This window comes from Alligator mississippiensis, chromosome 3 (assembly GCF_030867095.1).
Source record: "Alligator mississippiensis isolate rAllMis1 chromosome 3, rAllMis1, whole genome shotgun sequence".
Taxonomy (NCBI): domain Eukaryota; kingdom Metazoa; phylum Chordata; order Crocodylia; family Alligatoridae; genus Alligator; species Alligator mississippiensis.
Genome location: NC_081826.1, coordinates 193,829,411 through 193,853,526, shown reverse-complemented (window position 1 = coordinate 193,853,526; position 24,116 = coordinate 193,829,411). Strand labels below are relative to the sequence as shown.

Here is a 24,116-nt window from a genome sequence, read left to right as displayed (position 1 = left end):
CCTGCCTCTGGAGTACATTTAGTATCAGCACTCCTATTTGGGGCTCTGTGTACTGTGCTGCCTTTCCATCTGCTTCCAGGTGCAATTCAACTAATTCTTTTGAAGACCTGTGTGATCTGGGGGTTGGCTTTTGCAGATCCCTCTCTTCTAGAAATGATCACCAATTGCATATTTGTTTTCCAGTCTTGAGAACTAGAACTAGAGTGAGACCCTGGCCCATTATAGTTAATGGGAATTTTGATAATTTACTAAATGAAGCAGGACTTCCTCTATAGTATTCTTGGTAAAGGGTCCCCAGCTATGTTGCATGTTCCTCTGGTAGTCTTTCAGCACCTGAACTTAACCCTCGGAACACAATGCAAGATGCATGTTTTATGCCTGGCTTCACTAGACTAATCTGAGCTAAGGCATTTTTACTTCTTTCCTATTGGATAGTTAGCTAATGAGAGAGAATGGGTGTTACTATCTCTTGCTAGCAGCTTGTGTTTCTTTTGTGTGATGAGTTTTTGCCCTAAAGTAAGTGAATACTCTGTAGTTTGTTAAAGCAGAGAAACCCAAACTATTAACTGTTATTTTTTAAAGCATAAGATTCATTGTACAGTATTCCACCAGATTTAACGTAGTGTGAAATTGCTCTTCACTAATGCAATGTAATGCTGTTAGAGTTAAAGAGCTGAAGAGAGGTTAACAAGTTTAAGATGATGTATAGATTTTCTTTATGGTGATGGTGTATCAAAGGGTTGATGCTGAAACACAGGCTAAAGGTGAAAAGAAGATCATGTAATTCAATAACGCTTTTATTTTTTAGTCTTTTTTTTAAATTACTCTGAAAGCTTTGCCATGTAATTTCACTAATTTCAAGTCTTCTGCTGTGATATTGTCAAAGATAATTATTATGATAATGACCTAGTTTAATCTATAATTCTCCCTCTGGTTGAGAGAGAGAGACAATGATTTAAGAGGGATGGATATTATAAGGATTGATTAGCTTGATATTGTGCTTCAAGGCTTTTCCCTGGTAGTGTAATAAGAGACAAATCAGTAAGTTTGTCCTAGGAGCTACAGCAAACATTTTTTTTTCCCTCTCATTTTCTTTACCTTGAAAAAAAAATGATCAGTGCACTTTGGTTTTATAGTTTTTGTTCTGTGCTTTTGCTTAGTGGGAAGGTTGGGTGAATTCCACTGGGAAAAGGTATTGACTGTCCTTTTAAAGTTAGGAAAATCATCCAGGGTATAAAGCAGAGGTGGGCAAATATGGCCCGTGGGCTGAATTAGGTCCACCATCTGATTGGATCCAGCCTGTGGAGGGTGCTCACCAATTGATTGGATCTGGCCTGCAGCTGCCCCTGTAGCACTCTGCTTGACCTGGGGCAGCCACACCTGCCAGGCCAGCCCTGGCCAGCGCACACAGCTTACTGGCAGGGCTGCTCCTGGTGTAGCTGCAGCCACTCAGGTGCTCCTCTGCTCCCCTGGCCTCCAGTGGGAACTCTTCCTCCTGCTTTTGCTGCTCTGCCCTGGGCCAGGGAGAAGCTTCAGCCAAATGGCTCCTGCCCCAGGGCGCGGGGTTCAGGCTCCAACTCCCAGCTGCCTTCCACACACTCAGCTGCAGCCTCACTGCCTGGGTGAGTTTTGCTGCATACATCCCCTGACCAGCTCCCCCGATCTAGCGCCTAAGCAGCCCACCCCCCCAACACACACATGCACACCCCCCTCCATACCCCCTATATTTCTTTACACAGCAGGGGCTGCCCCATGACCCTGCCCTGTGATCTTGGCCTTACCTGCCTGTCTCAGTCCCAAGCACCACCCCCTGCCCACCCGTGGCCCCATCCCACATAAGGAGTTTTAGTGAATTGTTGCAGTGGCAGGTGGGAGTGGGTGGTGACAACTCATCAAAACTCCCTATGTAGCTCCCTAGGCCCAAATAATTATGCACCCCTGGTATAAAGTCTGTTCTTATTGGAAGGTGCTAAATGCTCCCATTAAGAGAATATATAAAAAGTCAAGGGACCTAGGACCCAGTTAAGCAACATATTTCATGGCTTTGACTGGTGTAATTAAATAGCAGGCTGTGAGTGAGTGTAGTGTCAGGAGGTCTGGAGAGCCTGCTGGCCTCAGAGTACAGTTTATATACAGGTTTTAAATTCATGATGATACTGGGTGTGTCTTTAGAAGATGCTTTACTGTGCAGTAGACTAATCACCATCTACCTGCACGCACCATTTACTGTGCAGTAAATTAATCTAAACTAACTATGCAATAGCACATGTGTAGATGCTGACCTGGAGCAACTTTGCTCCCAATCAACCCCAACACCAGGGGCCACAGGGAATGGGGAACTCCTCCAGACTTGGCGCTGCTCAGCCTCTGGCTCCCCACAGAACCTGGGAGCTGAGCAGTGCCAGAATGGGGTAGCTCTCTGCCCTACCTGTCTTGCTGCTGCTTAGTTCCCAGCTCCCACAGGAGCTGGAAGCCGAGCAGCACTGGAACTGTGGAATTCTCTGCTTCTCCGCCCAGGCTGGGGCTGGCCAGAAGCTTCTGGGGCAGCTCCCAGCCAGCCCCCAGCTTGATGGGAAAATCCCTGAGCAGCCTGGGGCTGGCTGAGAGCTGTCCTGGTTCTGGGGCAGCTTCTACCCAGCCCCTAGGTGGGCATAGACATCTCCAAGCAGCTTGGTGCTGGCCAGAAACTTTTCCGCTTCCAGGGAAATCCCGCTAGGCTCACGGCTTGTCCCTATATACGTGGGTCTGGGAGAGCTCTGCAATTCCCAGCCCTGTGCACATTGGGACCAGCCCCCATGCTCCCTGCCAGACCCTGGCCTAGCCCCCAGGGGGAGTCTGGAGCTCCCCTTTGCTCACTGCAGGGGGCCAGAGCAGGGTAGAAACAGCCCTGTACTGGGCTGCTCCCGTTGGGAGCAGACTTGCTTCTAGGGAAGGCTAACTGCAGAGTATTTTACTGTGCAGTAAGCCTTTATAGCATTGATAGTGTGTGTAGATGTACCCCCTGCCTTAAAAGAATAGTTTTATATCTTTTACCACCTTTCCATGGAACAAAGCAATTAGCATGTCTTCTGTATAGAATGAGTGGTATGTGGTGCTCCTAATAAATACACAGTAAATTAGTACTGTGAAGTAGAAACCTGTATTAGGGGCATTTTACTTTTTTTTTTTTCTTTAGAACAATTGACCCATAGTCAATATTGTAAACCTGTCTATGGAATTAGTAAATCTTGGATTTGTAGTCATTGGACTAAATTCATCCCTGTTTGAGGCTTCATTGGCTTCAGTGAAATTACAGTGGACACCAGTGCATTTTTACACTTTTGTAAATATTTGGTAGAATAATCCCAGTTGCTCTTTAGCATGTTTATAGAACTCTCTGTGTTGCCACATCATTTTACTACTGTGACATTATCTGATAGGCATTTTTTCCTATATAAAAATGTGATTGTTGCATGCAATTTGCACATGCACAACCCAAAGGATTGAAACAATATATGCATTTGACTGGATAGCAGCAGTCTTTGCTGTAGAACTCTGCCTAGTGTGACTGCTGATCTGCAATAGATAATTTAGATACTGGGTTCACAAGTGCCTTAAATATACCTATGATATAGTTAGGACAGATATGCATATCAGAAGCACTGGAGGATCATCTTGTAATTTATGATTTAATAGTGGGAGTCTTAAGCACTGCATGACAATTATTTGTATATCAGTGCCACAAACATGTCTTTTTGTGGGGTAATTTATAAATGCTAGTTATTTTGTATATTAGTTGGAATACACATATATAAACACACTTCTTCTATGCCTTGTCTCTAAAATTGTATGTGGCTTTTCTTTTCATTTTTGTTTTTCAGCTAAAAGGGAAATTCTAGAATAATTATTAGCCTGTACAAGTTTCCTGAAGGACTCAAATCCTTCAAATGTCTCCATGTAGGTTTTTTTCTCACCCTGCACAGATACAGTATAGCTATTAAATAAGCAATCTGGTCTGTAGGTATGGCATTTGAGGCATGGTTGGGAAAGGACATTTGCTCTCAGTAAACTGTGATTCTGGGTTGTTTTCATGTTTTTCTTGGAATCTTTCAAGTTCCAGGATTTAGATTGAGACTAGTGTATGGGTGCTTCAAATTAAAAATGTCAAGACCCCAAAATAGAGCACAAAATAATCCGCTTAACAGACTGTTTTCACTGTCACTCCTTTATTTCTGGTGTCCTCTCCAAACTCTGCTCTTCTCTACCTTCCTTCTGCTGGATGATTATACTTCAGAGAAAATGTCCAAGATGATTCCCAGAGGAAATGAAGAATTTCATAAAAGACTGGTCTTGGTGCAAAATGCTGTCAGATCTCTGAGAAACAAAGAATTGAAGTATAATTCAATTCATGTCACAAATAGAACTGCGTGCCTGGGAGAACGCAAATGGAAATTGTTTATGCAGAAAGTGAGAGCAAACTGTGTTATTTTGGGTTCTGTTTTTGCAAATGCAAATTGCAAATCCTATTCTTCTCAGATTCTTATTTGGTGCCCATCTCTGTGGTACCACAGTGGTTGGAGTGAATTAATAAGCAGCATGATTAATCTCTCTCAGCATTTCTGTGCATTGAATTTCAGTGTTTCCCAAATTGTGCCTTGGGACATCTCGCCCTCTGACTAGGTGTAAAGGTTGTTTTTGCTCTGCAAGGAGGTTGTCAAGTTTGAATTTAATGAAAGTGTTTCAAATGGCAGCATTCCCATTTTTACTAAAACTAATCTAATAAATGTGTGTGGACGAAGTGGCTGACCCTTAACATCTAGCAATTGCTACCCTCTTTTTAGTGTTGTTTTATATCAGTGGTTCCCAACCTTTTTAGATTGAAGGCATCCCTCCAAAACTTTTCAAAATGTAGTGGCGCCCCATTTTGAAAAACTAAAATATGTTATAGGCTTTATAATTCTATTCTTAATATGATAATAATAGTTTTAATCATTATATTTACCTCACTGCTACTGCTACCACTGCCACAGCCAGGTGGAACTATGGTGTGCATTGCCTACACAGCCAGATTGGAAATTAGCTGTAGCAGGAGTGTGTGCCCTTGCTGCAGACCTTCTTGGTCTGACCCTGCACTATGTCTCCCAGAAACAGAAGGGCAGATGGCACTGTGTTATATACCTCTGTCTTCAGAAGACACGTTGGAGCTGACCTGAGAAACAGCTGCAACAAAAAGGCACACCTGCCTGCAGTACCTACCTAGGCAGTTCTGCCTGGTGGCACCGGTAGCCTGGAGAAAAGTGCCACTGTCAAAAGCTAGAACTGCCCTTCATGCCCTTGTGTTCAGAAGGCACATCTGAGCTAAACTGGAAAGAGGTGCAGCAGAAACAGTACGCTTGTCTGCCTAATGTAATGCAGACAGTGTGTCTTTTGAGCTGCAGAAGCTTCTCAGTTTGGCTCCAGCGTGCCTTCTAAAAACAGAGGCACATGAGGCAACTTCACCCTGTCTGGAAGCAGCGAAGCTGGCTTTGTGTCCCTTCCCCCGCCCCAACAAGTTCTCGTGGAACTTCAGGGTGCTACAGCTCTCTACTTGAGGACCACTGTCTCTCAGATCACTGGGTGTTTAATGGTTAGTAAGCAATGATTTTCAGATAGTCACTGCTTTATCTTACATCCATGGAGAAATGCATGTACTCTACTCATGCTGTGCATAGAGGAGGGAGAGGGAGCAGCACCCTTCTTCCCTTGTGCAGCCAGGTAGTAGGTAGGTCTCAGAGCATCAGTGCTTTGATCTCCACCTGTAGGACTGCTAGAGTAAACATGACTCCTCTTTTTTCATTCTCCCCAGCTTGCTCTGTTTGTGATCAATGTCTTTCTGAAAGGATTTCATTTTTATTTCTTGTTTTACAAAGAAAATATACACCAGTAACAATGTGCTATGCTCTAAAGCATCGGAAATAATCAACACCATTCTTATATAGACCTGAAAAATAATCTTAAATATCCATTTACAGGAGAGGGAATTCTCAGTCCACAGAGAATTTCGGCTTTATGGCAGAGGGGTGAATCTATACTGCAGTGGGGCTTAGTCACCTCCCTGGAATTTCAGCCATGGTTTTTGATACTCCTTGCTCTAAATCTGTAAGGGATCTGTAGTGGGTCCTGAGTATCTGGACAATCAAAATGTGAATTTTCAGAAGGTTTGATTGATGGACATCCCAGTGTTAATGTCTCCCCCAGTGAACTGAACAATGAGTATTTAGAAAAGTGCTTTTTTCCATTTGCAGCATGCCTTTTGTGTTGTGACATGTGACAGCTGACAAAACAGCTTGTGATACATCTTTTAGTGATGGAAAGGCATCCTGCATGATACCCACTTCAGCATTTAGCAACAATTAATATGTAGCTGTAGTACATTATATTTAATTGGCATTTACAGCAATCAAGAATATGATACAGTATGAGAAATGAGGGAAGTCTCTGTGTTATTTTAACTCTTGTTGGATTTGCTCCTTTGAATTTTGTTTCATTCTGATCTTGATTACTGCCTAAAAAGCATGTTCTCAGCCAGACTACCAAAATATGTGATCAACCAAAATGTGATTTAAATGTGTCACATAGAAGAACAGAGTGAAAAGAGTAAACTCATCTGAATGTAGACATAGCTGTGGGTTATACACTGATAACTTTTATTAGAATTGAATATACCAAACCACTCCCATGGTCAGATCCACACATCTTGAGCTGCCAAAACAGAGGAGTGTTAGCTATGCATGCAGCTCAGAGCATGCAGAATTGAGCCTGAGGTCTCAAGTCAGTAAAATGTATCATGCAGAAGTTTGCTAGAAGTCTTCTGATATATATGCAAAAAACAAATATCATAAATAATGAAAAATGGAGGTTTTAACAGTTTTAAAAAGCTTTAAAAATCTGTTATGTACTTTATCATGGCTCCAGTTAGTGAAAATAAGTTCCATATATTATCATCTTAATGCTCTCTGACCTTACTACTCTGGAGCTTTACCTTCAGGTCTTTAGTTAGCCTCTGCTGTAAATATCAAACTAGAAGATGAAGCAGCATAATGGAAAATCAAGTTTTATTGTAAGAACAATAGAAAAGCAAAGTAGTCCAAAACACTTTAAAGGAGGGGGATAATATCTGAAAAGAAACAACTTATTGCAATTGTGTCTTGGACAACTTGTTTTTCAGTTACTTCATTTAAAAATATCTTTTATTTAAAAAAAAAAATGCATTCCAGTCTGAAAGCTGTGTTCTGGTATCGAGATCAGTAGTTGCAGGTTATCTTTGAAAGGTAGACTCTGAGGCTGATGTACCTAAAATTACCTCCACTTGATTAGAACTTGATTCTACCATCATTATTGACTGTCTTGTTCTATGAATAGGGCTAGTGATTTCAATAAGCTAGTCTCAGAATGAGGTAAGGCTGCCAATATTAGGCCCTTATAGCAAATGGAGGATTAGGTCCTAAATCTTTATGTGAATAGATCCTTCATACGGTCAGTCTCCTTGAAATCCATTGGATTCCAAGCAAACCCACTGGTACTTTTCTGTGAATCACACTGCAGGGTTGGGGCTTTTAGAACATGGGTTGCACTAACATTTGTTTTGTTGTGAACGTGTTGTACGTGTAAAAAGATGTGAGATGGATAGCCCTGGACTCTGAAGTCCACTTTCTGTTGACAGAACAGATACAGCACAAGCAGCCGTTTCTTAAGCTTTCCCATGCTGTCCCACTGGTATGCCTGTAACCTTAATGTCTTGTGGGGATGAAAAACATAATCCAGTCCCATATCACCCCCCAAAATCCAGTTTTTGGCCTTGCTGTGGAGAACATGAATAAGAACTCCAGTTCTCATCATTTTATTTCATGGTTACCTGTCTACTAGGAACTGGAATTATTCACCTGTGTTTATTGCTTAAGTGAATAATTGGGCAGGGAAGGATTCAAGCATTATATTGGGAGTATCACGTACTGTAAGCAAGTTATTTGGATATTATTTGATTAGCTCTAGTCACTACCCATCAACTTAAATCTTAACTGGCAGTCTAGAAGGGAAGGTTTTGCTGCTTGTGACACTGATTTCTTCAGCCATCTGTTCATTCCCTCTGCTGTCCCTTTACAGAAATATAAGGGCGTGATCCTGCTGACATTTACTATGCTGAGTACTGCTGGCCCATCAAGTGGGGCCATTGCATTGCCTTCAGTAGGAGTATGAACAATATACTTCCAAAGAAAGAAATAAAAGTGCCTGGGGGTTGTCATTTAGCTGGGAAGCTGGGATTTTTATCTGCAAGTCTTACTTGGAAAGACACACACACACACACACACACACACACACACTTTTTTTTAATCTTGAAAAAAATATGAGGTTAAAAAAGTAAGGTACATTAAAACTGGATGATAACATGACTGTGGTAAAAACTTCTTTATGGCCTCTAGTGCTCGTAACAAAAAAACTGATTTGTAAGTCTCGTCTTGATTAATGGGTAAAAAATAAAGAAAACAGGATGTTAAAACAAATCCTGAGATTAGAATCTTAGTCTCATCTGTGTTCTTGTTTATCACCCATTCAAATTAAATGATCAGGCTTAATAAATTGCCCGTATTAAATTAGCTCAATAAAAAGGAGTTTTGTCTGGATTCTGTTTGGGTCAGCAGTATTCTAAAGGAAATAAGTGCTTTGGGGCTGGGATTTGAAACATTGTGAAAAAATGAGTCAGTCTAGGTAGCATCCTATCCAGGACCTGTTCCTTTGGCTGTAGTTAGAAGCACCCATTGCACCCAATAGCAATTTCTCTATGCAGACTAGTTGTGTGATTAGATTCAGAGCCTACATGTCTTTGTGGAGTCAGGTGTTAGGGCAAAAGACAAAGCTACTAAAACTACTGTTTTGGTGTCCCTTAAGTAATCTTTTATCAGAAATCATGAAATGTCTGCATTGGGCACATTTAGTTTTGTATGGTGCATTTCCTGAAAGAGAGCCTTCTACATTTTTTTGATTGAAATTGTCCTCTTTTCTAATAAAAACATTTGTTTAAATCTTCCAAACTAAGGAAAACTATTCATGTTAGTAATATTACATAGGGGAAAGTTGTTCAATGACTTTTTATGTAAATTAAATGTTCACTTTTCTCAGTTTCCAAAACTGGTACAGCATATACATAAGGAGAACATAAGTGGGGCTTAGTCAACAAATGGACAATTAATTTTCATCATAAAACTCAGTGGCCCTGATCTTGCAGTGAGCTTTGTACCAGCAAGTGCCTCTTATCAAAGTCAGTGCATGAGTAGGTTTTGCATGGTGTAAAGAACTGTCTTTATAGATAACAATACAGGATTGTCCAGCCAGCCTAAAAAAGGGCATCTGATGATATCAAGTGTCATTGGTAGAGCACTTACCAAACCAAGTCTTTTGACCTAAGAAAGGGATCAACTTTCAAAGGCTCAAGTACCAGTAAGGTTCCTGACTCTCACTGACTTTAGTAGGAGTGGAAAGCCTAATTCCCTTTGTCTTTTAGAATTATTCCCATAATGTCTAAAGAACCTCCCCATCTTCTTCCTTCTCCCCCTTCCCCATGAAGCTTTCAGTGAAGCTTCACAGCAGTTGAATGTGGTTCAACAAACTATCCATGAGCCCTCTCAATAGAGAAACCTAGTAATGAATACTTGATGAATATTTTCATAAAAATCACAAGTAATTTTTCCGTGATTATTTTTTCTACATATGATACCTCTTGAAAACCAGATAAGCAGACATAATTTTGAATAGGGATCCATGTTGTTTAAATAAAAAGAGAGCAACAAAGGGGACACCAGAATGTGACAGTATGTTTTGCAATTAAATTCAGTTTCTATAAATAGTCATATATGTCTGTCACAGCTGTGCTGTCTGACTTGAGTATCAGCCAAAAAAAATTACATTACACATAATTAACATGCTTAAAAGGCATCTTATTTAATTATTGCTCATGCTATGTCCAAGTACTTGTATACCACCTATACATTTCCAGCAAATTTCTGACTCTCTTCAGAAGATAATGCATTTCTGGGAGACCATTTTTTTATATTCCCAAACTGAATACCTAAGCAGGCTGACTTCAGTTGAGCCTTATTTTGTCCCTGCTACAAAAATAAAGCAGCCCAAGGAAACATGGTTTGACTTTTTCCCTCTTATAATGTTTTTATTTCACATTAATTGACTCCCTTCCTCTTCCCAATTATATTTCCTGGTGCAAATGCAGTGTCATATCAAGAATATTTGGTTGAAATTGTGCTTTTCACCTGCAAAATTTATTACAAACATTCACTAATGAATTTTTCCAGCAGTCCTGACAGCCTAGGACAGGGGCAGGCATTTATTTTGTCTGCAGGGCCACTTAATGAATTTTGGTGAGCTATTGAGGGCTGCAAGGGTAGCCCTGCCCCTTGACAGGTTCTCTGCCCCCTGGTTGCCATCTTGGGACCAGAAGTCCCACCCCTTAATCCCTGAGCTTTGCCACCAAAAGTCTCCCCTTGTCGCCGGAAGTACTCCTCGGGGGGCAGGGGGTTCCATCTTGGAACCAGAAAAAAAAATCAGATACTGAAAGTCAAACATCTACTATAACATATTTTAATTGTATTACAAAAAATATTTTTGTCATGATTTGTGTTTACATAGTGTATATAGAGGTGATTGCATAATAACTAAAAAATAGTCTTAGTGTTGTATATATATTGTGTGTGTGTGTGTGCTGGGGTGTGGGGGTTGTGAGGGGGTGTATCTGTGTGTGTGTTGGGGAGCAATAGGGTATGCTGAGGGCATGTGTGTATGTGGAGGGCTGTGCATTTGTGGGATGTGGGGGGTGGAGGGGGGGGACCCGCCACACAATCCCCTCCATAGTGCACAACGCCCACTGGTGGCAGCAGCGGCAGGCGGGGGTGCTTGGGGCGCTCGTGCCTGGTGCAAGCACTGCCGTCCAGCACCGCACGGCTCTGGCCAGCACTGCATGTGGGGGCAAGCAGCACAGCCAGACCAGTCCGCCTCTATTGCGTGGAGCTCACATGCATTTCCCACTCACAAATGACCGGGAGGAGCCCCACGTTATGGAGCTAGCTGCCTTTGCTGCTCCGTGCTGCGCAGGTCCCAGGACTCCGCCAGAAGTGGAGGGGAGCCCCACCCCCTGCTTCCCTATAGAGTCCTGGGTCCTCCACAGCAGGGAGCAGCCAGATCAGCCAGTTTCATTGTGTGGGGCTTCTCCCAGTAGCATGTGTGTGCAGGAGATGCATATGCACTGTGGAGAGCTTCACACAATAGAAGCGGGTCAGCCTGGCTGCACTTCTCGCCCCCACATACAGCATTGGCTGGAGCTGCACACTTTCAGTGGCAGTGCCTGCTGCCGCTACTGCCATTGGCAGGGGTTGTGCGCCATTTGGGGGGGGGGGGGGGGGGGGGGGCTCCACATCCCCCTGCCCACCCTCACACCCACACCCTGCCGAACCGAGCTCTGCACTCCTGCTGCCACCAGTCTCAGCCCCATGCTCTGCACTTTCACCCAGCTGCAGCTCCTACCTCCACCCCTGCCGCTTCCCTACCTAGTGGCCAGAGCAAACGGGATGCCAGGGAAGCCACGCAGATCCCCAGAAGCTGCAGCAGTGGCAGCAGCAGCCCCACCTGGAAGCTGCATGCTGGCTGGGCCAGGCCCTTCTGCCCACAAGGGTGAAATTGAGGTACAATAGAGTATGTTGGCTGGGGGGGTTGTATGTATGGATGCCTCGCTCCCATCCTCATGGGCGCAAGGGCTGGGTGGGGGACCATTAGAGTTGGTGGGCACCCATGGGAGGGATGAAATTGCCTGCTGGGCTGGATTTTGCCCACTCCTGGCCTAGTAAGTGTTGTTGTTTATCTGCTTATTACAGGTGGGAGAACCTGTATAAGAAAACTTATGCGACTTACCCAGGATCCGTGAGGGAACAGAACTTGAGGGTGCCTGGCTCCTACTCCTATGCTCAGACCATGTGTATCTGTCTACTTACAAATGTAGTGAAAATCTTTAGATATTTCAGATTGATGCAGAAGTGACCAAATAAATCACCAATGCATTCAGGTCAGTTTTAATGCTTTAATGGTTCTTTCATATATAAATTTTAGCATATAAAATGTGTTTTCCTTCTAAGTGCTTTTTAATGATAATTTTTACTTCATCTGTCAACATTTTGTAGTGTTTTAATTGTTAAAAGTATTATGTTGAATTAATTTAGTGGTATATGTTGCACTACTTAAATTGCCCATGTCCCAGAGAACTTTCATTACCTGTTATATTTTGTGCCATTAATCACTTTGTGTCACCTGCAGAAGGTCCCTGGTTCAAAAACAACCTTGTGCAGGACTTGTAGCAATAAGGTGTGATCCATTTCCCATGGGAGTCAGTGGATATTTCTCTGTGGAATTAATGAGGAGTGAGGGGAACGCCTTGCTGAAAATGAGCTAGATCTTGTTGTTCTTTAATCTTAAAAGTTAGAGATACTTTTAAAAAATGAAAATATTTTGCTTTAAGCTTTTTGTAGAAATAGTAGGTTCGAAAGGGTCCTTGATAGATGATCTATTCTAGTCCCTCTTGCGCTGAGACAGGATAAGCATTCCTAGACTATTTCTGATGGACATTTCTCTAACCTCTTCTTAAAAATATCAAATGAAGGAGATTCTACAACCACTCCAGGTAGTCTGTTCCAGTGCTTCACTACATTTACTGCTAAAAAAAGATGTTCATAATGATCTAACATAAATCATCTTTGCTGCAAATGAAGCTAATTTCTTCTTGTCCTTTCTGCAGTGGATGTTGTAAATGCTGTCCTCATTAGGACAGCCTTTTGCATGTTGGAAGACAGTTAGCATTCCCCCCCCTAAGTCTTCTCTTTTCTACACTAAATAAACACAATTTTTCTTTATATGTCATATTTTCTTAAACCTTTTATAATTTGCATTGGCCTTCTGTGGACTCTCTAATGTCTATAATACTTATTCTGCTTCTCGTGGTTCTGTCATTTCTCAGAAGAATGCACTCTATCATTCTGTGATCACTTTCACCAAAGCCCCTGGCAGGCATTACAGTTAAGATGGGATTAGGCTGTTAATCACACCATAAATAGCAACCCAGCCACACATTCAAGGAATGAATGATGCAGAAAAGGGGAAACTGGCAACAAAAGCATTCTACAAACTATATGTAAGATTTTTGTGGCTGTTTTCCATTGCACCTTTAAGTTTAATGTGTGGCAGGGTAATGAGAGCTGGCTCAGACTTTGGTGCAGTCCCAGACCCCTGATCACACTAGAGTCTTGAGTCAACCCCCCTGTAGTTCCCAGGCTGGGACCAACAGTCAACTGATGCCCTTCATTAGCTAATAGTCAGCCCCAGCCCTGAGACTGCATTGGGTTCTGGAACTGACTACAATGTTTTCCCAGGGCTAGCACTGACAATCAACTGATTCTTGGTCTTGGCTCTGGGACCACGCAAACTCAGTCAGGCTGTGGGCACCGGACCTTCAGCTGCTGATGAAGGGGGCATCTGGGTTAGCTAGTAGTGATGGTGTCACTGGGAGCTGATCCTTCATCCCAAAATCATACATGCATGTATGGCACAGCAGAAGGCACAATTGTTGTGGTTGGTAATCAGATCTCATTGCATCATTAAGGCTGCTTACAGATGTGAGGAAAAAAAAAAGTGGCGCTTTACTTTCAGCTCGGTGTGTCCACACCAAGCGCAGCGCATGCCCAAACAAGGCATCACATTAGTTCAACCTGGCTCACCCAGTGTCTGTACAGACTGGGTGCTTCAGTGGGATTTTTTGGTCCTTTTATCTAATAGCTGATTGAATGGGGAACAGGATCAAACTAATGCTCTTCTTCTTTTGGTAAAGTTCTAGGGTTATTTGGGTTAGGGGTTTTTTCATGTCCATCAGCGGCTTAAATGTTCCATGTGCTGTGGCCCAAATTATCTGTCACCTTTAGATTTTTAATCAGTTTCTCCTTATTAGAACCACATCTAAAGCAGCAAAATCCCTAGTAAATTCCTCCTACTTTTGAGACAAAAGCTGCCCCCAATCTATTGCAAGAGCTTGAGAAATTACAGCTCTGCCTGAAGATTTTGATGTAATTAAAAGTCCCTCGTTACTAGCAAATTCCGGTCCTTTGGATACCTCTGATGGTTGATCACAGAAAGTAGGCCTGTGCACACCATGGGGCAGCCTTTCCCCCACAAGTTGATGCCCAGGGTGGCTGCCCTGGTCCCTCAGGCTTAGTTACATGACTGACACCATAGTCTTGTCCCATATCTTGTTCCATCAAAACTTTTTGATACTGCGTTTAATATACAGTGTCAGTTGTGAGCTAAGCCTTGCAGGTTAGACAAACATTTATCTAGGATGTTCCTACCTTGAGCTGGACTAGCTGTTTGTTTTTTATGGAGTTTTGTTCCCCAGATCATGGATGTTTGGGATGTTGCTCCATTATTCTCCCTCTTCTCCCATGCCCCTACTGCAGTTTCCCATTCCCCTCCCTCCCCTATACCCCCCACCCTCTGCCTATTTCAGACCTTTACAAGTTCACATTTTTAACTCATTTATACACTTTTATTGCCTCCCCCTTTCAGCAATCCTTACTAGTTTGGTGAGTTGGTATTGTAGGATGCTCTTACCCTTCTTCATAGAATCATAGAAGTAGGGTCGGAAGGGACCTTGTAGATCTTCAAGTCTGACCCCCTGCCTGGACAGGAGGAAAACTGTGCTCAAATGACCCCAGCCAGGTAGGCATCAAGCCACTTCTTAAAGATCCCCAGGGTAGGAGCCAGCACCACTTCCCTTGGAAGTTGGTTCCAGATCCTAGCCACCCTAACTGTGAAGTAGTTCTTATGGATGTTCTTCATCCATGGAATCTATCTCTTTGTAATAGTCTTCCTTTGTAGAACTTTTCTGCATCTGAAGAAGCCAGAGCACTCCTTGTGAACATGCTCCAAGCAGTCATGCCATTCTCCTGCAGTATTTTTCTGTCCTTACCCAGGTTTTTACACTCAATTACATCACCTGTGTCTCTGACTCCTTCTCTCACTCCTAGGGCCTTATAACCAGGACTGTGCCTGTCCATATCATTGCGCCCCATGAGGATGAGTGGCTGTATGAAACTTTTTCTAAAGCAGACACTCCTTCAGTATTGTGTGAAATTGCCAAAAGCATCCAAGTCATTTTAGAAGCTAAGTTTTCTGAAGGTCAGTGAAGCTTAGATTCCCAAGGGCTAAAGCTACTTTTGAAAATAGGACTCAGGTTCTTGAGTTCTTTTGAAAATGACATGCTTCAGAGCACCATTGTAAATTGTTCTTCAGGTATCAGATTTAATTGCATGTTGGCTTGATTTTCTTCATTCTTCTGCAAATTTGTGCTGTAGACACCTGAGTGCTGGTCCTAGAGCGAGCTCCATTTAGGCAGAAACCTGTGCCTTCAGACATACTTAAGTTACAGGAGCCTCAGCTGGTATATGGACCTATCCGTATTGAGGAAGTTGCAGGAGTGGGCTTCAGGGCGGAGCTGGTGTAACAGCCCACATCTCAATTATGTGTCTTTTAATCTGTTATGGCAGCTACACCTTCTTCAAGAATCACTAAAATATAACCTTGCCATAGGGTACTGATCTCTCATTGACAAACATACCAAAGTGTATGTCAGAAGAGAAGAGATGTTGAAGAGAACCAGAGGTGCTTTCTGTTGAAGCTGGCAATATTTGTTTCACTATTTTTATTAACAGTGACTCTTTCAGTACTTCACATGTCTCCTGTTGGTTGATATGCCAGTTTCTCATGGATTCTGTGCACAAGAGTGACAACTGTTCACTGTTCCATTAATGACGAAATGTATTTTGCTTATCTTGGGAAACTTGTAGCAATTAATTCACAAAAGTATAGGTTTTAGTAAGTATGCGGGTCTCTGGTATATTAGCTGCTCAGTGATTGACAGAAATCATATTATTCTTATCAGCTTTCATCACTAAAGTAAAAGGTACTTATCCAGCAATACGGTAGATAGATCATGTTTTTAATAAAAGGGCACTGCTGAATAATTTGGTCAAATTTTGATATGTTTGCTTTCAAATCTAGATGTATTAAAATGAATTCCATTTTACCTGATGTCTCTTACCCTGCTCAAATCTAGGCTTCATGGTGTTCTGGGTGTCTTTTGTTAGGCAAGTCTTAATAATTTATTGTTAGGTTCTGTCTTGCAGTTGAGGATTTTATGAGAACCTAAATCAGTGCTGTTGCTTAAAGTGTATGTAGTAAACTAGGTGGAGAAAGATTGAGGGCGAAGTGTGCGAGAGGCTTTAATTTATCATCGACATTATTACTATTCATTATGCTATTATTATTATTATTTCATTGTTAATTACCTTATTATTGTTTTATGGTGGTGGTTGTTGTTGTTATTAGGCCCAGAATGTTAAATGTCTTTGTACAATAATAGAAGAGTTCGGGGAATTTTAAGAAGATACTGTAACTTAAATCACATTTCTTTCCTTAAATCTGTTGAGGTATTATTGTTACAAGTGTCATAAGGGGACTGAAAATGAAAAGAAAATATTTTTGTGGGTGTTTTTGTGGGAGGGTGCAGATTAAGCCCTTTTAGGCTATATGCAGCCTGCAGTCTGCCAGTTGCACAGCTCTAATGTAAGCAGTTGAAGGTGGGAGAATGTTTGGCTCTGTGGCTGTGAATGGACTTGGAGGCTGGCTGTGATTCAGTGCCTTTACCAAGGTAAAGGTCCACATTTGGAAAGTTTGTACACTCTTAAGGACTTGATCTTTCAGACATGCTTGCGTATATTTAGCTTTTTCAACATGAATAGCCCAGATGGATTTCTTAATACTTGATCAATTGATTTTAAATATCAATACTTGATCAAATATCAAATGATTAATTGATACTTAAAATAACAGTTAAGCATGTGTAATGAGTTTGCAGGATCCGGGCCAAAGTTTGAAATTATTAGGTGGGATTTTAGCATTGAAATGGGAAAAAGAGAAGTATTGGGTGGAGAGTGGAATAGAAAACGTGATTATTAAAATACAAAAGCTCAGGGAAACGAGACAGCTGCAGCGCATGAAACTACTTGTCAATAATATTGCCATATTGATTAGATTCCCAATGGATATATATTTAAATCTTGGTATAGACCTCAATAAGGACATCATCAATCCAAGTACCATCCTCTTCCCTGGACACACAAGATCTGACAAAAAGAATAGCCTTTTCCCTCTTAGATGCAAATTTGCATCGCTGACATCTGTCCAAAAGGGGATTATCACTGACTGGCAAGGAAAGGGGAAGAGAAGGGAATTAAAAAAAAAAATGAATTCCTTTAAGTAAAACAGAGACTCCCAAATTAAATCAAACCTGCTTCATTGAAACACGTTCAGTTATAGCTGAATTTGCTAAAATTCTGGAACCAGTCTGAGATGTGAAAAATCTCAGATATGATATTATAGAGTCTGACAACTAGGAAATTTGCCCCTCTAGGACTTATGGGGATTTTATGAAGTAGGGATTTACCATACTGATTATGGCTTAGAGCCAAAGCACCCATCAGATCCTCACTGCTCTGAACCTTTTTACTGTTGTCTCTTGCATTCATTTAAATGTTATAGTTCACTGCAAGGTCTGAACTGATACTTTGCCCATCCTCCCCCTTCCATTTTAATGTTTTCTTTGATTTAAATTCTGTCAGTGTATAGAGGGTTATAGATGTTGATCTTCCTGTCAGGTGACTGTCTGCACTAATGTATCTTGTGGGTTAGCTGTTCTTGTTTACTGAGGACAATAATATCCAAATCTGTGTAGCCTCCCATGCAAGCTGCTCTTTTAAAACCTGTTTGTATGCATTGCTGAGCCCTCTTGTCATGTTTCCTCTGTCCATCACTGTGCCAGGTTTTTACCAGCCTCTGTTGACACGTAAATAAATTCCTTAGTTTCTTACTCCATTTTATTACTGGTATATGGGGCCTGCTATTCTTTCTCTTTCTCTTATGTTCCAGTAAATCTGGCCTGAATCAAATTCCCAAGTGGCAAAGAGTTAAATATTTTAATACAAAGAACCAAACATAGAGCTTGTAAGCGTGTTTCCTTATGGCTTTCCCTTCATGAAGCGAAGGGATTTTCTGCAATAACTTATGTTTTACTTGCTCAGTTTAATTGCAGCAGCTTTAGTGTGTAGATTTCTTCTCTTCATTCCTGCTGTTGAATTTATCCTATGTATCTTATCTATGTCCAGTTTTCTTCTGTTTAGTCTTGAGATTTACATGTGTCTTTCCTTGCATAAAATGCAATGTTTCTTGTGTTGTTCTTTCTGCTGTGCCTTCCAGTTTAGTAATCTTTGCAGATTGTAAAATCTTGCTGTTATTACTGTTATCAGGTCATTTCTATATTTGATTTTAAAAAGTCATGATTTCACTACTGATTAATGTAGTTTCCCAAATTTTTCAAGCTTGTAATCTGTCCATTTATCATTTCTACTCTGTCTCTTTGAGAGAATTGTGAATCTAATATGCGCTAATTTGCTGTCTCCTCTGTGACTTTGCACCTCAGATGTTGCCTCTGTTGCAGCATTTTGCTTCATGTTTTCAGGCTGTCAGGGTTTAGCTATCAGCATGCCTCCTTTGGTTTGCTCTTTTCAGTTCCTCTAGCATTCTACTAAATTGCTGCCAAACCCTATGCTCTGATATGCACCAGGCAAGAGCCAACAATACTAAAATAAATGGTACAAGCCCTCAAAGGAACAGCAGCTTTGCTAGAGAGATCCTCAAGAGCAAACCTGGGAAAATGTTCCTCTGCTTATGGATTCTGGAGATCTGTTGATTTTGGAGCTGGCTTCTTGTACTGCCTCTTTACTCTCCAAAATCGCTTCCTGCCCTAAGAGTGTTCTTGGGGCCTTCTGTCTCTCTGTAGTGGATTGGCCTGTGAGAGGTTAAGATGTGGCCTTCAGGCTTGATCTGTGTATTCCCTGACTTGATTCCCTAAAGGCCTGTTGTCCTTTGGCTTATGCTAGTGTGATTCTTCCATCTTTTTAGCCATTAACATTTTTTTCTGATAGCAGCTGGATTGACCTTGATTTGCATTTTTTTGTGAATTTATACCAACCACGCCATAACAAATATAAAACATTTTTGTGTCTATAATTTAGCCTAGATTAATCTTCCATTGCCAGCATGGGGCTGGTAATTGTGCTTGAAACTGTGTTTAAAAGTAGTCCCAGCTATTATATGTTTTTGGTTTACAGTTATTGTGGATCAAGCTGTCATGCTCGCAGCCTTAACTATCAGCATGCCTCCTTTTGTTTGCTCTTTGCAGTATGAGTAAGCCCTGTAGAATGGCTTCGTCAGTAGTAGTTCTTAACCATCTGTAGGTCAAAAGAATAAAAGGTTTTTGTTTTACATAGAGTGCCTTCTCCTTTTTGTTACTAGTTACACCATTCAAGACTCGTGACATTACCAGGAAAAAATAGTTAAACTAAGGATTTACTTTCTTTTTGTTGGCCGGTATTCATTCATCAACTGAAGAGCTGTCCATGGTTGCTGTGGTCTTTACTGCTGACTGATCGCTCCCCACCTTGATTATTCTTGATAGAAATACCAGATTATACCAAGATGAATATTTAAAGCATCTGTTTAGAGTTTTGAGGTGGCAAGCCACATTAGTCTGAAGTCAAGATAGAAGGTACAAAAGGGTGGTACCTTAAGAGACTAACTGGTCTAGAGAGGAATGTGCTTTTGTAGGCAACAACCTATTTAATCAGATGCTGTACCTGGGCCAAAAACCCATGACTACCAGGGAGAAAAGGAGCAGGGCAACTGATGTCCTCTTTATTCTCTATCCTTCTTAAAAAGTGTTGAGGTCCTCTCTGTGCAGGGGTTTCCAGGGGAAGGGATAATAGTTTGGTTTAAGCAAAAAAAATTAGAAATGGATTAATTGGAAGGAAAAAAAGAAAGGGTGGCCAACCTATGGCACTCTGTAGCATGTGTGCCACAAGTGGCATGTCAGTGCCTGTGTGTGTTATGTGGTAGACCAGGGAGGGGACAGGCAGCACAGCACAGATAAATCAGATGGAAGAAAGCATAGCAGCAGATCAGGCAGGGAGCACAGGGCAGGGCTCAGAAGGATTGGAGTGGCTCTTGGGGAAGATGGAAGCCTAATTTGTGGGATGCCTACCAAAAGGCTGGCCTCCACTGCTCTAGTGCATTGACAACAGAATTGGAACTCCTTATCTGCCTGGCTACCTGTGCTACTTCTTCCATGTGTGGTGCTACTCCTCCTCCTTGCGCATCTCTCATCCCCCTCTGTAAAAGGGGGAGGACATCAGCACTGTCACAGGAAGATGCAAATAATGACTGACTGATTGAAGTTCTTGTGTTGCTGCTACCTAAAGCAATTGAAAGCCAGTGCTTCCACTGTATTTATTTCAGGGAGAAATAAGGTCTGATGTTGCTTTGGCTGAAGCCAACAAGAGATTTTACTGCTAATTTTGGAAGGAATAGATAGGGCCCACATCCTGAATTTTCTTACTTGCACTGGTGACCCTTTGCTGTCACTCATGCTGTCCCAAAAGATAACGTCTGAGAGGTTCATCACTCATACCCAGGTGCCAGAGTATAATTTAATAAAACTAAAACATTAGCTGTGTCTTCAGTACTGCCTGCTTTTCAACTCTTTTTAGATTCAACAGCAGTCACTCATGTTTGTTTTTGCAAGTTTTATTCATATTTTTATTTTTAACTCCTCCTTTAGTGCTCACCATTGTTCAATGTATTTATTACTGCTGTTGAAGAGATGGATTTTCTATCTTGCTCTGAAAAGGCCTGTTTAATCCAATTTCCTGCACCAAGGAGTTTAAATTCAAGGTTGCTATGCCCCTCATTCATAAGAGCTTAAGTCTGGTTCTGTCAGTTTTAGCATTCATGTTGATCACCACATCTTTGAAGGTCATCACCACCGCTCCCACAATAACCACAGCCCACAACAGAACCATCACCATTCCTGGATCTTACACCTGCAGAAAGGTAATATATCTCATCCAGTGCACTAAATGCCCTGATGGAAAAGATGTAGGAAAAACCAAACAACAACTGCGTACCAGAATGAATGCACACCAAAAATCCATCAAAGACAAAAATATCCAATTACCTGTGGGTGCACCCTTCTCACAAGACAGTCACTCCCTCTTTGACTTCTTGGTTCTTATCCTCAAAGAGAATTCGTGAAACACCTTTCATAGACGAGCCTACGAACTTCACTTCATAAATCTACTGCATGGTAAAAAAATCATGGACTAAATATAGACATTGGATTTATGGCACACTATAGCCTGCCTAACATCTGAAAACCCCAGGTAACCTGTCTGCATTTTACCAGCTGCATTCTGTCATCAGGTCAACATTCCCCCTGCCTCCCCCCCCTCCTGCCTTGCACCCATTGTCTCCCATGGCCTCTGATCCTCACTGCCACACATTTCCATTTTCACAGACCTGCATTTTGCATATTGGCTTCTATTCTACCCAGGAGAACACAAAATAATCACAGACTCTCCCTATGCCTGAAGAAGGGTGTTTGTGCCCAAATGCTTGCAAACAACATTTGGTTGGTCTAATAAATAGATATCACATTTACCCAAAGAACCTTGTCTGCCTATGTCCTTAGACCAACATGGCTACAACCATCATCTTTTATCTTACAATGCAAGAGATACTAGAACTGGTTCTATGCTGTCGTGGTTTGTAATGTCAGAGAGAAAATATTGGGATTGTTGTTTAACATGAAACCAGCTTACTGCAGTTAAACAGAAATTGCTAGATAACTTATCTCCAAATACTTGATCTATCATTTTAGTACCTCTGGACTCCAAATGTCTGGCTCTCCATGGTGCAAACGGGGGCAGGGGGAAGAGGGAAGAGGTCCACATTTCTGTCAGTGAAGAATTTTAAATTGTCTATGGAAATCTTAGTGCCTTGGGACCCACCAAGGAAACACCAACTAACACACTTTGCTTATAGAGATTTGCTGACATTGTTAGCTATGTCTAGTAAATTTGTATGCAAACAAGAGGGGGAAAAGATCTATATCAACGTCAGTGGTTTTTAAAAGACTGAATTGACAATGTATTTGTTATGGAATAGGACCTTTTATGTTCAGTTTCCTTCTGCAAGCAATGACTGCAAGGACATAGTGCCTGCCATTGTGACTAGGTAGCACCATTCTTGTTAAGAAGTTATTGGAATAAGGAACTTAAGGAGAACAGAAGACAAACAATGGAGCATAATGTGTATGCACTATGTGTGAAATTCCTAGCCTGTGCTTATGTCTAAAACAGTTCCCCATGTAATTCAAAGGCACCTACATTTATGGAGAACAACATTTCAATGGGCCAGGCAAATTTTCACTGTGAGATAATTAATCATACTTTATCAAGGATGTGGTAACTCCTCTTACACTTGGGAGTCCATAAATCAACAACTCCTTACTAAAGAGTTCAGGTCAGAGTCCTATGTCATTGTACATGTGTAAATGGTGCTTCCCATTGCATAACTGAAGCCCCAGAAACCCCGATGACTGCTGGAGCAACAGGTGAGTGCGGAGCTGCTGCTTATTTTTTTTTATTTTTTTTAAGTGCCGGGACACTGGGGCCAAGTGGGGCAGTCATTGATGGGGCTGGGAGAGCAGGTGGGGGATGGGGGCCTGTTCGATTCGGAGATTTGGCAGTGGCTGAATCTCCGAATCTGATTTGGCCAAATCGATTCGGAACAGTGAATCAAATCACTGTCTCCCAAATCAGCCAAATCCAAGTCCGAAATGAATACTAGCCGCTTTGCAAAGGCCTAGTATTTAATATTCATTCAATAAAAAGGTACAGAGCAATGAGGAAGTTTTTGCCTTACTTCAAGCAAGGGTCTGTCCAGGCCAAAACTCAGAGTCCCCCCTCTTCCATAGAGGCAGCAGCCATCTCACTGAGCATCACACATTCTAGCTTGTTTTCTTCCTCCTTGATCTGTGTATGTTGTCTGTCCAAAGGACCAGCTTTAAAAGGAGTGATGAAGAGGGGACTAGAGAATGCCTAACTTATGGCCTAACAGTTAGAGCATTGTGATAGGAACCTGGCTTTCCCACTTCCTGGTCAATTGTCCTCCTGCTAGTCATGGGTTTTTGCCCAGCTACAGTTTGGAGACAGGCTTACCCAGCTAATCACATATAGGGGTGTGTACCTGCCTGGCCACAGCACAGCCTACTGCACATCCTTAGAAGCTGTGTGAACACTTGCGTGTTCACTCTGCACATATAGTAGGGCAAACTGTGCATAAGTGCTAAAAATGTCAGTTATGTGGCTGGGTTAGTGCCATGTTGCTGTGGAAAATTAAATGGGATTCTGCCCATAGGTTCTAGTTTAACCTAAAATCAATCCAGAACTTCTGGAAGAAATCATCTGGCCTGTGTTATGTGGAAGGTCAGATTAGATTACTGTAATGGTCCCTTCTGGCCCTAAAGTCTGTGTGGATGTATGCATGCATGCAAAGGTTTACCTTTTAGTTGAGAGGCAGCATAAAAGATTTCAGCCCCAAAGATGATTTTGTTCATAAAGTAAATAAAGTGCTTTCTCAACCATGACTGAAGTATTATGCTCAAGCAATTCTGTAATAAAAATAACCTCATGGCCTTTTTGAATACAGTTAATGGAATATTGCATTCCTCTGGTTGGAATATACTAAAAGCAATGAAAGAAATAAAATTGGAGGTGGAAGGATTCAGTTAGCAAGTTCAACAAAAATATACAAAAGCTTCTTCAAAATAATTATTTCAGTGTTTTAAACTAAATGATGTATTTGCAGTACTTGGAAGCTTTTTTATTTAACATCAGAGAAGTACTTCAGCCAGAATGTGAAGACCATAGAAGCTGAAATTCATTAGAGATTTAGAAATAATATATGGCTGGATTTTTAAAAGGAACATAAGGGGGTTAGGTTTTTATCTCCCATTGAAAGTCAGTGGAAGTTTGGAATCTAAGTGAAATGGCCCTTCTGTAAATCACTGGAGGAATATGTGGTTCAGTTTATACTCCTGACCT

General features: G+C 41.6%; 1 protein-coding gene across 4 annotated transcripts in view; it reads left to right on the top strand.

Moving 5' to 3' along the window:
- APBA1 (amyloid beta precursor protein binding family A member 1) overlaps positions 1–24,116 on the top strand; it is a 144,421-nt gene that overhangs the window by 34,806 nt on the left and 85,499 nt on the right. For 3 of the 4 annotated variants that reach the window (XM_019478129.2, XM_019478127.2, XM_019478130.2), the window contains exon 2: positions 11,895–12,082. The exons of the other annotated variant lie outside the window; for it this stretch is intronic. The gene's annotated coding sequence lies outside the window, so the exon portion shown is untranslated. The remainder of the gene's footprint in view (positions 1–11,894; positions 12,083–24,116) is intronic. 4 annotated transcript variants of the gene reach the window in all.